The sequence below is a fragment of the Microcebus murinus genome, chromosome 7 (genome assembly GCF_040939455.1).
Source record: "Microcebus murinus isolate Inina chromosome 7, M.murinus_Inina_mat1.0, whole genome shotgun sequence".
In the NCBI taxonomy this organism is placed as follows: Eukaryota; Metazoa; Chordata; class Mammalia; order Primates; family Cheirogaleidae; genus Microcebus; species Microcebus murinus.
In genome coordinates this window covers 73952871-73970741 of record NC_134110.1, presented here as the reverse complement: position 1 = coordinate 73970741, position 17871 = coordinate 73952871, and the positions used below count along the sequence as shown (strand labels likewise).

Here is a 17871-nt window from a genome sequence, read left to right as displayed (position 1 = left end):
CAGAATGTGTCTTCATTTGAAATAAGGTCTTTACAAAGATAATCAGTTAAACTGTGATCATTAGGGTGGCCCTAATCCATATGACTGGTGTCCTTATGAGAAGGAAATCTGCACACAGAAGTAGGTACAGAGGGAAGATGATATGAAGACCCACAGAGAGAAAAGAGTATGTGACTATAGTGATACATCTATAAACCAAGAAAATGGCCAAGCCAACATCTTGATTTTGGACGTATAGTCTCCAGAATAGTGAGATAAAATATTTCTGTTGTTTTAAGCTACCAGTTTTTGACATTTGGTTATCGAAATTCTAGGAAAGTAATACAGTCTAAATTCTCCATGATGTGCAGCCTCTGAATTCTCTACTAAGAGGGGCTAGTATTCAGCTAATGACTGATTAGAGATTTCTTAACTGCTTTGCATGAATAACTCTTCCATTGCTTGCCAAGGAGTTCTGTGTACACATGTTGAGGGATTCTGATGCTCAGGTAGTTTACCAGTCTGCCTTAATCTTCACTTTCTGTTTGCACAGGGCCTCAAGGTCAGCCAGAGGTGAGACATTGGGGCCCTCTTAGATATTTCCTGAGTATTTGCACAGCTCAGAACATGCACATGACCTAGATCTTCAGGAATACGCTGAAGTCTCTGAGTCCCTATGCACATGTCTTTCGTCAAATAGTCCAGGCTGGGATTTTGTTTTCCTAACTGCTCTTGTTGCTTTAGGCAATTGTTGTACTAAATAATTGCAGTTGATTGTTTTAGACAAATGCCCAGAAAACAGGAATTTCCCCACAGAGCCATCACTGAGTCATAGCGAATAACCACAATGCCCTGCAAATGGGACTTTTTCAAAAAGCTGAGAGATATGTCAAACAAGAAAAATGACCTAGAAATGGGATTTTGGGGGAAGTACCTGCTTTGCCCCTGTCTAATGGCTGAGGGACTGCTATTTTTTTTTACAGCCATCGTGACTTCAGGGCTGCTGGTTTTCAAGGCTACTTCAGAGCTGAAGAAATGAGGATAAGAGTAGGGTAGTAAAAACAAAAACAGAAACCCACAAATGCCACAATTCTAGTAGAGATTCAGATGTTCTTTTCAGTATAAATTTTCCTCAGATTGTTACAAGTTTTTCTGTCTCTTAAGTACAGGAAAAGTTTATTTTAACATTTTTTCTAGTATGTCTCTGCCTTTAGGTGGAATAGATATATGGAGATCCTCAATCTGCCATGGTGGCTATCATACTTGTTTCTACATCAGGGCTATTAAAAGTAGAGTTTATACAGACACACTTTGCTTTATGGCACTTCACAAATATTGTATATTTTGCAAATTCAAGGTTTGTAGCAACCCTGCATGAACAATCTATTAATACTGTTTTTCCAATAGTAATGCTCTCTTCGTGTCTCTGCACCACATTTTGGTAATTCTTGCAATATTTTAAACTTTTTCATTATTATTATTATATCTGTTATGCTGATTTCTGATCAGTGATCTTTGATGTTACTATTGTATTATAATTGTATAATTGTTACTATTGTATTATAATTGCCACAATCAGTGCCCATATAAGATAGTGAACTTAATCAATAAATGTATGTATTCTGACTGCTCCACTGACCAGCTATTTGCCCATCTCTCTCCCTCTCTTTGGGCCCATTTGTACCCTGAGACACAATAATATTGAAATTAGGCCAATTAATAGCCCTACAATGGCCTCTTTAAATCAAAAGCCAGACGTGATCAAGCTTAGTGAGGAAGGCATTTTGAAAGCTGAGATAGGCCAACAGCCAGGCCTAACAGTTAGCAAAGTTGTGAATGCAAAGGAAAAGTTCTTGAAGGAAATGAAAAGTGCTACTCCAGTAAATACATGAATGAGAAGAGAGCAAAACAGCTTTGTTGGTGATGTGGAGAAAGTTTTAGTGGTTTGGATAGAAGATGAAACCAGCCACAACATTCCCTTAAGACAAAGCCTAATCCAGATGTCCTAACTTTCTTCAAGTTCTGTGAAGGCTGAGAGAGGTGAGGAAGCTGCAGAAGGAAGGTTGGGAGCTGGCAGAGGATGGCTCATGAGGTTTAAGGAGAGACGCCCTCTCCATAACATAAAGGTGCAAGGGGAAAGGCAAGTGTTGATGGAGAAGGTGCAGCCGGTCATCCAGAAGATCTAGCCAAGATCACTGATGAAGGCAGCCACACTAAACAACAGATTTTCAATGGAAGCAAAACAGCCTTATGTTGGAAGAATATGCCATCTAGGGCTTTCATAGCATTGGCTTCAATGCTTCAGAGGACAGGCTGACTCCTGTGCTAGGAACTAATGCAGCTGGTGACTTAAGCTGAAGCAATGCTCATTTCTCACTCCCACAATCCCAGGGCTCTTAAGAATAATGCTACATCTGCTCTGCTTGTGCTCTATCAATGGAATACAAAGCCTGGGTGACAGAATATCTGTTTACAGAATGGCTTCCTGAATATTTTAAATTCACTGTTGAGACATACTGCTGAGAAAAAAAAGATTCCTTTCAAATACTACTGCTCATTGACAGTAGTAGATTGCTCATTGAATTCCTTTCAAAATACTACTGTTCATTGACAATGCACATGGTCATGCAAGAACTCTGATGGAGATATACAAGAGATTAATGTTGTTTTCATGCCCATGAACACAACATTCATTCCCAGGCCCATGGACCAAGGAATAATTTTTATTTTCAAGCCTTCTTATTTAAGAAATACATTTCATAAGTCTATAGCTGCCAAACAGTGATTTCTCTGCTGGATCTCGGCAAAGTAAATTGAAAGCTTTCTGGTAAGGATCCACCCTTCCACATGCCTTAAGAACATTCTCGATTTATGGAAGGAAGTAAAAATATCAACATTAACTGGAGTTTGGAAAAAGATTCCAATTATCATGGATAATTTTGAGGGATTCAAGAGTTCAGTGGAGGAAGCAGCTGCAGATAAGGTAGAAATAGCAAGAGAACTAGAATTAAAAGTAAAGCCTGAAAATGTGATTGAATTACTGCAAGCTCATGATAAAACCCAAATGCTTAAGGAGTTCCTTCTTATGGATGAGCAAAGAAAGTACTTTCTTTATTTTTTCTTCCCTTAATGAATATTGTGGGGAAAGGGGCAGTTTCTTAAGATGGAATCTACTGGTGAAGTTACTGTGAACATTGCTGAAATGACAACAAAAATATTAGAATATTACATAAACTTAGTTGATAAAGCAGTGGCAAGTTTTGAGGGGACTGAGTCCAATTTTGAAAGAAGTTCTATCGTGGGTAAAATGTTGTCAGGCAGCATTGCATGCTACAGAGACGTCTGTCGTGAAATGAAGAGTCAATGGAGGCTGGGAGCGGTGGCTCATGCCTATAATCCTAGCACTATGGGAGGCCGAGGCGGGTGGATCACTCAAGGTCAGGAGTTCAAAACCAGTCTGACCAAGAGTGAGACCCCGTCTCTACTAAAAAATAGAAAGAAATTAATTGGCCAACTAAAAATATATAGAAAGAATTAGCCGGGCATGGTGGCACATGCCTGTAGTCCCAGCCACTCCGGAGGCTCAGACAGAAGGATTGCCTGAGCCCAGGAGTTTGAGGTTGCTGTGAGCTAGGCTGATGCCATGGCACTCTAGCCCGGGCAATAGAGTGAGACTCTGTCTCAAAAAAAAAAAAAAAAAAGGAGTCAATGGATATAGCAAACTTCATTGTCCTATTTTAAGAAATTGTCACAGTCACACCGACCTTCAGCAACCACCACCCTGATCTGTCAGCAGCCATCAACACCTTCCACCAGCAAAAAGATTAGGACTCACTGAAGACTAGGATGATTGTTAGCATTTTTTTCACAATAAAGTATTTTTAAACTCAGGTACATACATTGATATTTAGACATTATACTATTGCACACTTAGTAGAGTATAGTATACTATAAATATAACTTTTATATGCACTGGGACATAAAAAAATTCATGTAACTCTCCTTATTGTGATATTTGCTTTATTGTGGTGGTCTGGAACCGAACCTGCAATACCTTTGAGTTGTGCCTAGATATTAAAAGCATGGCTTTGGATAACACAGAACTACATGTATATCCTGGCTCTTCTGCTTCCAAGGTAGATAAATGGACAATAATTATCTCGACATCTATAAACCTATTTTTGCATATCTGTACCTTCAGTTAGCAATACGTACTCTGCAATATTCACACTTTCAGGTCTGCCATCATGACAATTCTTCTCTTAGTAGAGTAATTATAGAAAAAGAAAAGTGAAGATAAAACTGAATAACATTTTAAACCCTTCAGGTGGCAAAATTTAATGTCCTTCAAAATTTAATATCCTCCAAAATGTCTCCTTCCTGTTGTTTTCAGTCCCCTGTTTCAAAAGTCATTTATAAGCAGGCATGGCAGGACAGTTTTTCGTTTAGCTTTCCAGAGTTCCTGTGCAAAACCTCAGCATACCTGCATGCTGTGTAAAAGATGCTCCTCTGGGCACTGGAGGAGCTGCGCAGCTGAGCCTAACCTTGAATCACTTACACTTCTTCCCCTTTGGTGTAGCAGCCCCATGTAGAATCTTTAAGATTATCCCCCCTCAAACTGGAGGGTGCTGTTTCAAGGAGTGTCTCCCCTGAGTCTGGAGAATCTGCTTGTCCTGAAAGTGAAGAGAAACGTGCACAATATTCCAGCCCAAGCCTCTTGTCTCACATTCTGCATTTTCAGAGTCATGGACCTACCTGAATGCTGCAGTACCCCAGGGACGCTTAAGATGGCATTGCCTTTGGCTCCTTGTATCAATCAGGGCTAGGCCAGAGTAGCAGAACCTCTATATCTAGACCTATATCTATATCATCTATATCTATATCTGAATCTCTATGTCTATCATCTATGTACATATTTATGAAAATTAAAAATATTTGCTTTGCTACAGAGATTTGAACTTCTGCAATTGTGGGAGGTAGGTAAGCAGTCTCCATAAGGCTGTTGTCCTAAGTCTGAGGCTGGGCATTTGAAGTTCAGGTCCACTCTAGGCAGGGCAATATATGTAAAAGTGAGAGACAGCAAGAGCAAGCTGGAACCCACAGACAAGAGTTCAAGACCACAAAGACGAATGAAATCCGAGTCAGTTCTTACTACCTTTGACCCGATGGTGTGGGTATCTTAAAGAAGGGGGGGTCCATCATCAGCAAGCTCAACACACATACCTGACCCAGGGTTCAGAGAAGCTGAGGGAAGATCTTGGGGAAGGTGGAGCAGTTTCAGGCTCAGTCACTGCCGCACGCTAATGAGGCAAACCAGTAGATTTGTGACAGTGACAGCAACCATATGGGCCATCATATATAAAACAATGTATGTTGTAAAAGAAAAATTGCTCTGAACACTTCTTAAAAATGGCAGATATATTTCAGTTGAGCTACTACAGTGGAGAAGAGAAACTTCCATGTAGAATTGAGCTTAACTCTGAATACAGCAAAGACAGCTGGGGATTTTTAGTCAATGAGCAGAATGAGGGGGTCAGTGGCTGGAAAATTACCAAAATGAACTTGAATAGATATGGAGGGGAGATTATTGCTAAACTGAGCTCAGCCGGCCAAAGATGAGGCCAAGGCAAGAAGGAAGCTCAAAGGAGCTGACTAAAGTTTGGTCGTGGAGGGATTCCTTGTCAGTGTGAACTACCTAAACAACAGCTGTTTCCCTTCTGTGCTCCAGATTTCACACAAGAGTCTTTCTTACGGTCCAGTCCAGCTGAGAAATTTGGGAAATGTGGTTCAGCCTAGCCAAGGTAACAACGACCCAACCACCACGGTCTTTAGTGGCCGAGCTTCTTACCCTGGGCTTACTTTCCTGCTGTGAGATCCAGAGCGTGGGTCGTGGACTCCCTCACCGTCTCCCCTAAAGTAGACAGGCAGGTGGGGGATTTTTTGGCAGGACGAGGCCAGCTTTTCCCCTTAGTTCTACTCTGTTTCAGTCTTACGATGAGCTTCCCAATGCTTTCCCCTCTCCAAGGTCCTTGCCCCTGGGACCACAGCGGAAGCACGGTTCCATGTGGGGCATGGTCCCGGTCGTGTTTCCTGAGATCTATGCAGTATTATTAGAGGACTTTCTCAGATGCAATCAGCCAAAATATAGCTAATATTTCTACAACCAAAGCAAAACCAATTTCATTGTCACTTACTCTTAGGGGACAATTTAGAAATACTTTATTTCTGAGGTTTATGTGTGCTCCAGGCTTATGAGCCTTTGGAGATGCTCAGGACGGTGCTTTGCATTATAAAGGCAACAAATGTGAGAGCTACTAAGGCTCAAAGCTTGTTCAGATGGCTAGGACCCTCCTTCCCTCTGTCCGTGATATCAGGCCTTCTCTCGTACCCCTGCTCACAACTTTCTGTGACTACGGCTGCCAGAATGATGAGTGGGTGGTTAAGAGACGGCTCATGTTGCAGGGCATTTAACTCTCTCACCTTGCTGCTTGGTGTCCAGAGCCTGATAAAAGGTAAATACTTTGTTTCCTGAAAGCTTAGCGACAAAAAATATGAAGAAGGAGATGAGGTAATAAGAGGATAGTCAGTGAGCTAATTCCTCTGTGTTCATGGGAGGTCAGTATTTGCTTTCTTCAATTGAGATACTTAGAAATAAAAGTCTTTTCGTATTATTTAGAGTTATGCAGGCAACCACCAAAAAGGTTAAAGCCATGTGCAGTTTAAAATGTTTGTTTCCAGACATAAGAACAGAGATGCATTTGGGAGGCAGTGGAGTAGAGCAGGAAGTTCCAGCTTTGCACTATAATACCTGGCCTCTTGGATTTCCTTTTTTCCATCTGAATACATTATTTTGGTAATAATTAAAAAAGACAAGTCAAACTAAACCCTTCCAAATAATCTTAGTCTATTGAATATGTCACATATATTCTGTTAATTATTGAAACCAGGCTACATTTAAGGAAGGTGGAACAGAAAGGAGAGAACCGTTTTTTTCCAGAGAATCCATGAACATCTTTTTTGAGTAATATAGGCAGGAAAATTCAGAAATTGTAATTTATATAGAACTTTAAAACTCTTCAATTACAATGGATAAAGAGAAGAAAATACAGCTCAGGAGAGTGTTTCGATATTATTAGGGCACAAGTTTTTTAATCACTAATATAATTGGCACAGGAATTTTTGTGGCCCCCAAAGGGGTGTTGCAGTACTGTAGCATGAACGTGGGGCTCTCTCTGTGTGTCTGGGCCGGCTGTGCCGTATTGTCCATGATGACAGCGCTCTGCTACGCGGAGATAGGTATAAACTTCCCATGCAGCGGCTCTAATTACTATTTTATCAAGAGATGCTTCGGCTCCTTGATCGCTTTCCTGTATCTCTGGATATTTGTGTTTGTGGTGATAGGGCTAATCGCTAGCCAAGCCCTGCTCCTGGCTGAGTATGGCATCCAGCCTTTTTATCCCAGCTGCTCTGCCCCAAAGCTGTCAAAGAAATGCCTGGCTCTAGCCATGCTGTGGATTGTGGGAATTCTGACTTCTCGTGGTGTGAAAGGGGTGACTTGGCTTCAGAGAGCTAGCGTAGTGCTGAAAATGTCCATTCTTGGCCTCATTTCCCTCAGTGGAGTGGTGTTGCTGGTGAGAGGGAGAAAGCAGAATGTAGCACGGTTTCAGAATGCTTTTGATGGTGAATTTCCAGATGCCTCCCGGCTTATAGAAGCTGTCTTCCAAGGATATTTTGCATATTCAGGCGGGGGATGCTTCACATTGATAGCAGGTAATGAACAACCCATTGAGGAAAAAAAATCTCAAGCCATGACATTGTATGCAACATGAAATGCATAGCATTTATTGTATTTTGAGTTTTATCTTAACTAAATGATTTAATGTTTTTTTCTTCCTTATGACTTTGTAAATCACGTCATATCAGCCTTGCACTTGTCATCTACTCTCAATTTTTTTCCTGTTTATTCCAAAATACTTATTTGATTGGACAACTTCTCTTTTCCAGCTTTCTTTTCTGGGACAACAGATAGGGGACCTCTGTGTTAATCTAGGTTCCTTTCTGTTAATGGATGGATGCTGGGGTTGGGAAACTATTCCTTACCCAGGAAGCTGTAAATGCAGGAATGATCTAGTGCCAGACTGTGTTTGCGTGGTGGGTGGGTGTGACACACTTATTTATTTATTTTGAGGATTATATTTTATATTTTATTATAACTTATTTTTCTTTCATTGTGAATGTAATGTTAAAGGTTCATGTAATAAAACAAATTGATGTTTGTTTTTGAGGAGGTTTTTTTGTTTTTCTTTTTACTTTTATGGAGTGCTTCACGAATTTTCATGACACCTTTGCACAGGGGCCATGCTAATCTCTGTATCATTCCAGTTTTTGTATATATATCCTGCCAAAGCAATTACTGATTTTGGATCCAATTGGCCTTTTGCACATCAAAAGGCCAATTGGATCCAAATGATAAATTAATGAGAAAGCTAAAGTTTTCATGTATACATTATAAGAGCAGTCACCCTACAGCAATCTTGGATGCTTTAAATGGTAAATTAGCCAAAATGCAAAGATAAATACTTAGGCCCACAACATGTAACCATGATGGCAGAATTGTGAAAGAGGCTCCCTGCCTGTCCCCATCCTCCAGTCGAGAATTCCCCGCACTCCTGAAACAGCAGGACCCCTTGTCCGCAATGGCAGCCCTGGGCAGCAGGTGGCTGACGTGATTGTCCAGGTGGAACAGCACTGCACTGGCTCACTCAGAACCTCAGGGCAGGGCAACAAATGCTAATTTTTGCCTTGCACTTGGACTAGGCTCTTAAGTATTTTTAAAGAGAAGAGAATCATAAATATTCTAGATTGCTCTGAGGCTGGATTTAAAACCCTTCTCTTCAAAAGTCAGGACAAAAGTGTTTCTCTTTTTGTTTCCAAAGTCAGTCTCTTCCCTTGAACTCTTTATCCTTTCCCTTTCATCTCCTTTAGAACTGTTCACATTCTTTTATTTCATTTTTTCACAACTTCAACCTCTTTACTAGTTCTTTTTCTTAACATTTAAAAATGAAGCTGTTGCTTCTTGGCCTTTTGGCTAAGATCAAGTGTAAACATGAAGCCAACTATTGACTCTGGAACAAAATTTTTCTTTAATCTTAGGCCCCTCCACTGATGTGTTTATCATTCATTAAATCATTTGAGCAGCAGCTATCTTTTTGTTTTTTATTTATTTTTTTTTTTTACTTTTCAATTTACTTCTTATTTTTTTATTATTATTTTTTTTATTTCAGCATATTATGGGGGTACAGATTTTAAGGTTTCAATAAATGCCCATTTCCCCCCTCCCCCCACAAGTCTGAGTCTCCAGCATGACCATCCCCCAGATGGTGCACATCTCACTCATTATATATGTATATACCCACCCCCCCTCCCCCCTGCCCAATACCCTATTACTGTAGTACCTATGTGACCACTTACGTGCTGTTCAGTTAATACCAATTTGCTGGTGAGTATATGTGGTGCTTGTTTTTCCATTCTTGGGAAACTTCACTTAATATTACGGGTTCCAGCTCTAACCAGGAAAATATAAGATGTGCTATATCACCATTGTTTCTTAGAGCTGAATAGTACTCCATGGTATACATATACCACATTTTATTAATCCATTCTTGGATTGATGGGCACTTGGGCTGTTTCCACAGCCTTGCAATTATGAATTGTGCTGCTATAAACATTCGAGTGCAGGTGTCTTTTTTGTAGAGTGTCATTGGATCATTTGGGTAGATGCCCAGCAATGGGATTGCTGGATCAAATGGTAGATTCACTTGTATTGCTTTAAGGTATCTCCATATTGCTTTCCGCAGAGGTTGAACTAATTTGCAGTCCCACAAGCAGTGTAGGAGTATAGAATTTTTTTATTTCCATCTTGATTTCTTCATTTATGAAGTAATCATTTAGTAGGAGGTTGTTTGATTTCCACGTTTTTGTGTAGAAATGTGTGTTTCTGTTAGGGTTGATTTCTACTTTTATTCCACTGTGATCTGAGAAGGTACATGGTATGATTTCTATTTTTTTAAATTTCTTGAGATTTACTTTGTGTCCTAGGATATGGTCAATCTTAGAGAATGTCCCGTGAGCTGATGAGAAGAACGTATATTCAGTGGATTGTGGGTAGAATGACCTGTAGATGTCAGTCAGACCCAGTTGTTCCAGCTATCTTTTTAAACACTGACTATTCTTAGCTACGGGAATTTTGCTAGCCAGAGAAGGGCCTCAGGATGAGTAAGATGTAGTCTTTGCCCTAATGAGGTTTATAGTGTAGTAGAAGAGAGAAGTCCTAGATTTTATAGATATCTTGACCTCTGCCACTTACCTCTGCAGAAAGGAATGGTAAGAGCCTACAGGGAGAGAGAAGTTACGACAGACTCTTAATTCCTTTCAGTAGATACTATGGGAATTTTGCTAGCCAGGGAAGGGCCTCAGGATGAGTAAGATGTAGTTTTTGCCCTAATGAGGTTTACAGTGTAGTAGAAGAGAGAAGTCCTAGATTTTGTAGATATCTTGACCTCTGCCACTTACCCACTGTGGAAAGTATCTTCCCCTTTCTGCACTATTTTTTTTTATCTGAAAAATGTACATAATGGCTTAAAAATCACTGTAATTCTTCTTTATAAACAAATAATGGCATATGGTGTTTAATAAATAGCCATAAGGAATAATATAACTACTATAAAAATTCAGTAGAAAGAAAGGTCAATTTTTACTCTTACTGAGTAGAAAAGGTGGCAATTTGAATAGAATCCCCAAAATTCCAGCAGTAGAAAAATAGGAGTGAAGCTGTGGCCAGAAGTATGCAGGGCGGACATAAGACACGGCATGCAGTCTTGGGTGACTGCAAAATGATTCCTTCTGAGGGTCTTGATAATGATACATTTACTAAGGCAATTACACAGAAGAAGAACAAAATGGCATAGGATTGGAGACCAGGACTGGACAATGCCAACTTTTAGGCAGTAATGGAGGAAGAAGACCCAGTGAAGAAGCCAGAGGAGGCTCAGAGAATCATGAAGGAAAATCCCCAGAGGTTCCAAGACGAAAGGGTAATCAACTTGGGTAAATTCTTCAGAAGTTGAGGAGTGTGAGGACTGATCAGAACACTTTCTTTGATAAAGTGAGAGGTCCTTGGTGAACTCTGAGCACGAGAGGAAGTCAGTGTGCACCGAGTTGGAGAATAAGGTATTAAGAAAAGAAAGCTGTGAGGAAATTAGTCTTTTACATGGATTGTGATTAAATGGGTCGCTATAATTTGAGGGACTAGCTGAGCAAAATTTTCTCTCTCTTTTCCATAATCTCTCTCCTTTAAGGATAGAAGAGATCTCTCTGGCTTTTATTTAGGCCAATTTCAACTTGTTCCATTGCCAGAGATGGTCCATTGTGAGATAATTATTCTCAGCTGCACATAGATTTACAGGATTTACTAACTTACAAGCAATGATGAAATTCCTCACAAGCAGCTGGCAGTAAACCAAAGCTGGAGGAATTTCTGTATGCTGGAGTTGTTAATTTACTAAAAACATTTTAAGTAACACCAGTTCTACTAACACTTTTACCTGTCAAATGGTGATTTGTAGGCAGCTGACATTGCATGGTGTAGGAATACCCATTTTTTATGTTCAAAACCCAAGGATATTCACTACCTCCTTGGCTATTATGACCCTTTATTGTAAATTAAATTCTAATCTCTACCTCCTCTCTATTAATCAAATACATAATGAGAATGAGTAAAAGGCCCAGAGGAAAGTATAGTTAATCTAAAAAATTGGCCTTTTCTTTGTTCCAAAGCTTTTACTAATAACTATACTCATTAACAACAAACATTTCTAAAACATTTATTATATGCTAGGCCCTGAGACTGGAATTTTTTTGTCTCAATAGTTTCTATTTCAGGTAAGAAAATTAAAACTTTCACAGCCAATGCACTGTCCAGAAGTCCCTCAACTAATAAGTGGTGAAGACAGGGTTAAAATGAGAGCTTTGTAATCCTTTACTCTTCAAGTACTTAATCAGCTCATATTAGTGTGTCCATTACATTCAACCTCTGGGCAGATGCAGATAGAAGGAATATGATAGGCTGGGCGCGGTGGCTCACTCCTATAATCCTAGCACTCTGGGAGGCTTAGGTGGGGGTACTGCTTGAGGTCAGGAGTTTGAGACCAGCTTGAGCAAGCGCGAGACCCATCTCTACTAAAAATAGAAAAATTAGCCCGGTGAGTTGGCCCGTGCCTGTAGTCCCAGCTACTCAGGAGGCTGAGGCAGAAGGATTGCTTGAGCCCAGGCATTGGAGATCACAGTGAGCTAGGTTGATGCCACGGCACTCTAGGCTGGGCAATAGAGTAATTTGATATATGTCAAAGGAAAGATATTTATTAGTCAGGAGGATTTTGTTTTAAGTAACATAAACTAACACACATTAGTCTAACTGACAAAAGTAGAACTTACTGGAAGAATAATGCTGTGTTTCAAGGAAGATCTGAGCAACTAATCTTAGGAGCAACAGGAAATAGGAAAGCTCTAGGAATTATAGATAGAGCTTCTCTCTAAAAAAGAAATTAAAATTTAAAATACCCCAGCACATCTCACTTAAAAAATGTATATATAGAGACAACATCATACCATTATGTATGATAGCAAAAAATTAAAGAAAATCAATTCACTTCACAAGTATTTATTAAAAACTCACTATAAGACTGTCACTGAATGAAATACTAGCTTTACAGAAAAGAAATGAATGATCCTTGCCCTTAATAAGTTCCTGGTCAATTGGGGAAGACATATGAAATAATAACCACTTATGATACAGGGTAATAGGGCTAAAATAGACACATGCATAAGGTGTTGTTTAAGTGTAAATAAGAACATAAATGAAATTAACCAAAATTATTAATAAATGATTAATTACTTTTTAAATTTTCTGCTTTCATTTTAAATAATATTAACAGGTATGTCATTAGTATCTCTCTTTTAACACAATTTCTTTTGTGTATTTTTGTCTTTCTGTAGATGCCCTGGCCATCGCTTAGACTGATCAAGTTTTCCCCTCATTAGCATGGGTTATTCCTTTTGCTATTTCTGCCTCACTATTTAGCAACCTTCTGATTAATGTGTTTAAATCATCAAGAGTGATGTACATCGCAGGCCAGCAGGGCCATCTGCCTCTGCTGTTTCATACACTCAATAGCTACTCCTCTCCATTTGTGTCTGTGCTACTACTTGTCAGTATGGGATCCCTTGCAATTGTCTTAACAAACCTCACTAACTTGATAAACTATTTTTATTTTATGGTTTCTTTCTGGTATATACTTTCAGCGATAGGAATACTAAAACGGAGATTCCAGGAACCTGATCTACCTTCACCTTATAAAGTAAAAGTGGGCTTTCTAACTAATTTATGAAAGAAAAACTGAGTGTACCCATATGTAAGAGTATATTCAGAATTAGAACATGTATAAGTTGATTTTTTTTATTTTTATTTTTTTTACTACTCAACAGTTGTAAAACACATACAAATAATCTGGTCTTGGTTTTCATTTTCATTTTTATTGGATTGCTTTTGCTCAATATAAAATCTCTTAGGTTCCATTTAATGGTTTATTAGAGAGAAAGAGAGTTCCCTGGCTGGTTGGACAGATCATTATGAGTCTTTTGACCAGAGGTTACTTTGTCTACGTATGTAGCTACTTATGCACACAGTGTCTTCCTCAGTCAGGGTCAGATGTAGCAGATGGGAAACAGAAGAGGCAAGGTGAGGTCTCAAGTGATAACCTATAATGTCCTGAAACATCAGCTCATCATTGGCAAATCCTGTCTTTTCAACTTTATTTACTTTTAAACTTACTTTCAGTCTGAATGAGAAAAAAATTTCACAGGAGAGGAGACAGCCTCTTAATCACAGAAAAAGAAACAAACAAAAACTTGGTAGCATAAGCATGTTATTAGAGAAAAGAGGCCCTGAAGCTCTGATTATCAGAAAAAAGAATAGTCTTGGTTGGCTAGGTAGCACGTTCAAAGCTTTGCTTGGATGATCACCTTTAGTCCTCTCAGAAATAAAAAAGGTGAATTCTACTGTTATTCCCTCTTATAGATGAGGAAACAGATTTAGAACAGTTAAGTCACTTGCCCAAGCTCACACAGCAGGGAGTGGAGCCAAGGCTGAAATCCAGGCACTCTCTGTGGAGTGTTTGACTCTCACTAAGTACAAAATATAAGAACAATCTCTGGGAGAAAGAAAGCAATGTCCTCATCACCGACTTTGGTTGACTTAGGACCATCCTTCCTTTTCACTCTTCCCTTTTACTTCTTTCATCCAGCCATTCCTTAACTGTTGTGTATTTGAGTGTTAGTCATTGAGAAGCAACCTTGCTAGGTACTCTGGGCACAGAAAGAGTTAAGACTCAGCTCCTGCCCTTAGGCAGTTTATAATCCATCTGGACAGTCAGGCGAACCAAACACCAGGGTATGATGATCGCTACATAGTGAGCTCCAGAGGATGCTCAGAGAACACGTGGGGGAGGGGATCCGATCTAGAGCAGAGGTGACAGCCGTGGCACCCCCTGGAGGTACCTCCCCCAACATCTGCTGTCTTTGTCGTTTTACACGCTGAATTTAATGCATTCCTTCTTTGCTGTTTTCTGTCCCCCACTTTTGTTAGATCACTGACCCTAATTAGACACAATTATAAAGAACTTATGAACGATGATGGCTTTGTTAGAACACTAAAACATAGTACAAGATAATCATTAAGAGCTTGAGCTCAAGTCCAATTGCTTGGCTTAATACTTGAACTTGGTCTTGTTATTTAACCTCTGATCCTCAATTTCTTCATATGTAAAAGGGTAATGAGTAATACCTACCTCCTATTAATGTTGAAGATATTAAATAAGCTAAGGCATGCAAAGAATCCAGGGTCTGACATTGATGACTATTGGTGTTTATTATATTATTCAACATATATTTGCATCAAAAAGAAAGGCAAGGGCAGTGTTGAATATAAGTGGCTTGTGTTTCCAAGAGCTTTTTTCTCGTCTCTCAATTATTTGCTAATTGATACTGAGCCAAGTTATGTTTCTCAGGGGTGCTTTACAAACTAAGAGGAGATTCTTAATAATTTAAGTACCAAGCAAATGACCCTCTAATTAAAGGGTTTCATAAATTGTGCCTATCTGTGTTATATGTTTGGGGCATGGATTCACATCTCAAAAGTGACTACCTACTGAATGTTCTCCCTAGATTGGGTAATGTTGTGTAGGATCCTTACAATCCTAACACCAAGCAAGTACCAAGGATGAGTCTTTAAGGTTTTGGCAAAACGAAAACAAAATCAAAACCAAAAATAGGAAGAATATTTTGGCTAAAGTTTTTGTCTTGATTTGTTTTGGGTTTTGACACATTAAGCCTAGAGAGTCATAAAATTTCCTGTCAATATTTACCTGAGTAACAGAGGGTCTTAGGATAGTCTTTGTGTTCTTGTCATGGACTTATTACTGCCAGGTTGTTGTCTTATCAGCAAGTGGTGACTGTTGTTTCCACTCACGAACAGTCAAATGCTAGTCACTCATTGTGTCCAAACTGACAATGACAGTCTTCAACGTCTCCTTTCACTCAGGCATTTACCTGAGTTCTAAGCCAGGTTTATCTAACTTCATAGCTAGCTTAGCTTGTTTTCTATCATTAGCTTGTATCTTTTAATTTTTATTATATCAATATGCAGGTACCATATGTGAATTTTAATATCTTTTTTTTTTAATTTCGCTCTTTTCAGGTCTCTTTGCCATTTCCATTGATAGCAATGGCCATCAGCCTGTGCCTGGTTTTGATCCCACTGGTGAAGTCTCCAAGTTTGCGTTATGTCTATGTGCTTCTCTTTGTTTTCAGTGGACTATTGTTTTACATACCTTTGATACATTTTAAATTGAGGTGGTTTGGTTTGAGAAGATGTCTTGCTATTTAATGTTTGCATCCCTGATGTGTCTCATGAACAGATGTCAGAAGTACAAACTGTTAAGAAAAAATAGCCTTCAAATAAACATATCAAATTTCTGATAAAAATTAAACACATGAGAAAACATTCATGGTGAAATTCCTATGGTAACTCTCTTTTCAAATGAAATAATGTATATAAAAGTGCCTAGGACAGTCCCTCCCAAATCACAAAAATTGTTATGTATAACTAAAGCTCTGTTTTGTTTGGTGAAAAACTGAAGTCTCACTTTGCATCACTTGATATATTGATGATATCGCTCCCATTCTTCAGTTTTTCTGTATCTCACCCCTTTTATACAGAATTTGTAGGGATCTTATAGTAAAAGTTAATGATTAAAAATAAAAAAGTATTCACTTCATCTTTCCTGAGTACTGATTTGAAGATAAAGAGAGCAATTCCATTTGTCTGGTTAGCTTTTCTCTTGTAGTACAAAGAATTTTTTCAAGTGAATAGCTGTTTTAGAAGCTTGAGTTTTTATGTTATTTTCCTTTGAGTGCTTTTCTTTAAATTCTGAAGTGCCTTAGAAGAACAACATTACCATATCTTCATTTAATTAAAATGTGAACTATTGGCAACAATGTGGTTGTGAGTATAAAATGTGTGGAATAGATGGCTGAGTGGATAGCATCCCAGTAGTCATACTCAGCCAGTATCACTCAGTTTTAAAAGTTCATCTACATGGGCCAGGCACGGTGGCTCACGCCTGTAATCCTAGCACTCTGGGAGGGTGAGGCATGAGGATAGCTTGAGCTCAGGAGTTCGAGACCAGCCTGACCAAGAGTGAGACCCCATCTCTACTAAAAATAGAAATATTAACCGGGTATTGTGGTGTGTGCCTGTAATCCCAGCTACTCGGGAGGCTTAGGCAGGAGGATCTCTTGAGCTCAAGAGTTTGAGGTTGTTGTGAGCTAGGCTGATGCCACAGCACTCTACTCAGAGCAACAAAGTAAGACTCTCAGAAAATAAAAAAAATTAAATTCATCTACTTAGCTTAGAGTTTTAAAGGATCTGGGTTTGGAGATGTCCTTTCAGAAAGCAGACAGGCAATGTGGGAAGGTGTTAGCAACCTTTGTTAGCCGACTCTACCCCTCAGAAGTGGGACCCCCACATGTCAAAGGACGGGTCATGTTTGAGGAGCCATCCCCTGGGTTGATGGTCAATTTTATGTGTCAACTTGGCTGGGTCACGGGGCCCAGAGTTTTGAGCCCTCAAACATTGTTTCTGTGAGGGTGTTTTTTGGATGAGATTAATGTTTAAAGTATTAGACTTTAAGTAAAGCAGATTGTCCTACCTAATGTGGGCGGGCCTCATCCAATCAGTTGAAGACTCTAAAAACACAAAGACTGACCTCCCACAAGCAAGAGAGAATTCTGTCAGCAGATGGACTTGAACTGCAACATCAGCTCCTTCATGGGTCTCCAGCCTGACTGCCCACACTGCAGATTTTGGACTCCCAGCCTCCATAAGCATGTGAGATAATTCCTTTAAGTAAATCTCTCTCTCTCCATATACACATCCATTGATGTGTTTCTCTGGAGAACCCGAATACACCTGGCTTTCTCACCCAACTTAGATGCCCTGTTCTTGCTTGCTAAGGACCACCCCTCCCAATTATTTACATCCCAGCCCTTTGGGGCATATGGTTAGACTATTAAAACTGAAACAATAACATATTCAAGTTATCAGGATAGATAATCTACTTATATTACTTATTTCCTATGACAGTTATCTTATGTGGATCTCATGACTGAACATTCCTTTCCCATAAACCTCCACTACATTTAGACAATTACCCAACTTTCCTCTTCCTAGGAGATTTTAACACCCAGTATGTGGCAAAGTAATTCCTGAGCTTAGTT

The 17871-nt window shown here is 39.3% G+C and overlaps 1 non-coding gene and 2 pseudogenes across 1 annotated transcript; 2 read left to right on the top strand and 1 right to left on the bottom strand.

Annotated features, from left to right (window-relative positions):
• The first annotated feature begins 7064 nt into the window (after nucleotides 1-7064).
• LOC142860984 (solute carrier family 7 member 13 pseudogene) lies at nucleotides 7065-7808 on the top strand (annotated as a pseudogene).
• Nucleotides 7809-8287: 479 nt separating this feature from the next.
• Nucleotides 8288-8390, bottom strand: LOC142872040 (U6 spliceosomal RNA). The gene has a single exon (XR_012920286.1). It is a non-coding gene; the product is annotated as a U6 spliceosomal RNA (small nuclear RNA).
• Nucleotides 8391-10988: 2598 nt separating this feature from the next.
• Nucleotides 10989-16043, top strand: LOC105876566 (solute carrier family 7 member 13-like; annotated as a pseudogene).
• The last annotated feature ends 1828 nt before the right edge of the window (nucleotides 16044-17871 follow it).